Source organism: Perognathus longimembris, chromosome 23, assembly GCF_023159225.1.
Source record: "Perognathus longimembris pacificus isolate PPM17 chromosome 23, ASM2315922v1, whole genome shotgun sequence".
In the NCBI taxonomy this organism is placed as follows: domain Eukaryota; kingdom Metazoa; phylum Chordata; class Mammalia; order Rodentia; family Heteromyidae; genus Perognathus; species Perognathus longimembris.
The window spans coordinates 6,863,390-6,867,034 of NC_063183.1; positions in this window are offsets into that span (position 1 = coordinate 6,863,390).

Here is a 3,645-nt window from a genome sequence, read left to right on the forward strand (position 1 = left end):
AAAGTCAGAGTATGGGGCCAAACTAACAATAGAGAATTTGGAATAAAGGAAAAGTGGATGATGCCCTTCTGTACCATTCTTTCAACTTTTCTGTAATCGTGATTTCTAAATAAAAAGTTAAACCAGAAAAAAACCCAACCCTAAATTCCTTACCCTGGATCACAAGGCCACTGCCCTCAACTAGCTCTCAGCATGCTCAGCTTCAGTGGCGCAAACGACAACTCCCATTTCCCCAATGCACCAACTGCTTTCCCATTATTTCCCTTTCTACATTATTTTCTTGCCTCTAATTAGGGCTCAGGAACAGTATTCTCATTTTCTCAAAATGTCCCTCCCTGTCCACCTCCCCAATTTAGACTTTTGTAGCCATTGAACTTTTTCTTCACAACACACATTACAGTTTACAAGACTGTGTACTTGAGGAAGGATCACTTAATTTGCCCTTCCTGTGGCTCCCCAAAGCCAGGGCTCCTGTTTTGCTTATGAATGCATCTTCCACACCTGCTACTCGGGCAGACACATCTTTGGAAACTCAGTAGACAGTTGTTTGAATAAAGGTTGAATCCCATTCTCCAAGTTCACCTCCAGCTCTCAGACAACATACCCGGCAACCTATGCCTGGCCCCAAGAATGAATTCTAGAGGCTTCATCTTAGAAGGCTTCCTGGATTGTGCAACCCGACAGAGGTATTTGAAACTGAGAGGTCACGATAAGGGGGAACCCAGGAGAAGTGGGTTGAGGGAGAGATGCTGAGTTGCAAACCTAAAAGCTTTGAGAGGAAAGGTCAAGGAGGCTGGTAGTTGACTCAGTGAGTGCTGAGGGGCAGTCTGGTCTGGATGAGAGGTGGCCAGGAGCTAAAGTTGTTGGTTTAAAGATTCTTCACTTGATGGGCTGGGAATGTGGCTTAGTGGTAGAGTGCTTGCCTAGCTTGCTTGAAGCCCTGGGTTCAATTCCTCAGTACCTACCACATGCACAGAAAAATCCAGAAGTGGAGCTGTGACTCAAGTAGTAAGAGTGCTAGCCTTGAGCAAAAGCAGCTCTGGGACAGTGCCCAGGCCCTGAGTTCAAGCCCTTGGCCTGGCAAAAAAAAAAAAAAAAGATTATGAAAGAGAGAGAGAGAGAGAGAGAGAGAGAGAGAGAGAGAGAGAGAGAGAGAGAGCAAGAGAGCAAGAGAGCTGGGCACCAATAGTTCATAGCTCGTGCCTAGCTATTCAGGAGGCTGAGATCTCAGGACTGCAGTTCAAAGCTGCCTGGAAAGCTGTGACCCTCTTATCTCCAAGTAACCAGCAAAAGGCTGGAAGTAGAGCTCCAGCTGTGAGCAAAATAGCTCAAGCAAAATAGGGCCAAGGCCCCTTCCCTCAAAAGAAAGACTGAGAGACAGAGACAAAAAGAGACCGAGATTTATCCAGGGGTGGGGTCCGGTCCTGAGGCCCCTGACTCAAGGACTAACCAGAAAAAATCAGCAAAAAAGTGGTATCCAGAAAAACAGGGTAATGTCAGGAAAGAGAACTGTTGAAGGCAAAAAGGAGGAGGACACTTGGGCGTTCAGACCTTCTTCTTTAGGATTTTCTTCGTCCTTGGATGATGATGGTGGGTTTCGTCTTGATGATGGTGGGCTGAGGCGACTGTGTAGGTAGAAGGGTTGGCCTGTCTAATTTGGAGTTGACATTATGGGAGACTTGTGACTTTGGCCACTGGCTTTAACTTTCCCAGATGTCAAGCCCTCTTCCGCACACTGGAAGCTGTGCCAGGATTGACTTCAGGAGGCTGTCATCAGGGACATGTGAAGTCATCTCTGGAAGCCTTTTTTGTTTTGTTTTTGCCAGTCCTGCGGCTAGAACTCAGGGCCTGAGTACTGTCTCTGGCTTCTTTTTGCTCAAGGTTAACACTCTACCACTTGAACCACAGCTCCACTTCTGGCTTTTTTCTATGTATGTGGTGCTGAGGAATGGAACCCAGGGCTTCATGTATACAAGGTGAGCACTTTACCACTAGGCAATATTCCCAGCCCTCTGGAAGGCTTTTTGAGCCAGGCCTGGCCCACGTCTTATGCATGAAATACAGGACATGTGCAGACACATCACAACATGAGTTCCCAGTTTATGGAACACTTCCTAAGTTCATCCTGTCACTAGCAACAGCTTCAGATAAGACTCAGAAGCCCCTCACCACCTTTTGTCATGTCCTCTATGATTTGATTCCTATTAACAATAACACATACAGCTGGGTACTGGTGGCTAGGCCTGCAATCCTAGCTACTCAAGAGGCTGAGATCTGAAGAATGTGGTTCAAAGCCAGCTCAGGTAGATCACAAGATTCTTATCTCTGATTAAACATCAAAAAAAGCTGGAAGTAAAGCTGTGGTAAAGCACTAGCCTTGAGCACAAAAGCTCAGAGACAGTGCCCAGGCCCTGAGTTCAAGCTCCAGGACCAGCACCAAAAACAAACAAACAAAACAAACAAACAAACAACCCCTCCCTCCCCCCATATATATATGGTGGGTAGGTTCCACTTAACACCATTTTTCCAAAGCTTCCTTTTAAAAATCAACTCTCTCTCTGTTCCCAAGAGCATGAGTCATACCACGCTAGAGTTGACCCACTTGGTTGTAACTGATCATCACTAAGAGCACTTTGTATGCCTTTTCCCAGATGCCACCATGGTGGCATCTCCTCAGTGACCTATGAATGGAAGTATTCTCAGATGCCCTATTTGAGGAATCTATTAATATCTCCCCACAATTTCTGACCATTCCATCTCTGAAGAGATACCACTTAGAAAGCACTTCTCCAGCACCATGCCCCCCTTTATCCTCACACCTGCCCTGTGAGGTAGATACAGCAGGTCATGACCATACTGGCCCACATTCATCAGGCATTTAGCATTTACAACATACCATGCTCGGTCTGTGTCCAGCATTTTCATATGTGGTCCCATTTAAACTTACCACAACCAGAATGAGGACTTACTCTCCTCATTTTACAGAAGAGAAAAATGGACTGGTTAGAACTGGTCCCAAGTTAGAGGTAGTACGTAATGGAGCTAGGTGTTGAGCCTTGGACTGTCTGACTCCAAAGCCACACAATAACACTTCACAAAGCAAGCATATTATTTTCTAGACAGTATCCTATCCATTAAATCAAAACTCAGAGAGGTAAACTGAGGTTCCTAAGGTCTCACCATCAGAAACTGGCAAGCCCTGGGTTCCATCCTTGGACTGTCTGGCTCCAAGGTCTGTGACACTGTGAAGCTTTAGGGACAGCTCAAGGACACACTAGAGGGTCGTGGGACAGCACACATGCTTTTCCAATCCTCCTGAGTCCTGGGTAGTGTGCCTATGCAGCCCTTCATTCCTTTGTTGGGAAATGGGCATTTTTCTTGAATGTAAAAAAAAAAAAACCAATCAGTGAAGGCCAAGTGCTGGTGGTTCACACTGGCAATCCTAGTTACTCAAGAGACCAAGATCTAAAGATTGCAGTTCAAAGACAGCCTAGGTTAAAAAAAAAGTCTATGAAACTCTTACTCCAATTAGCCAGCAAAAAGCTGGAAGTGGAGGTGTGAGTTAAGTGGTAGATGCCAGCCTTGAGCAAGAAAAACTAAGTGGGAGTATGAGGCCCTGAATTCAAGCCCCTAGACTAGCAAACA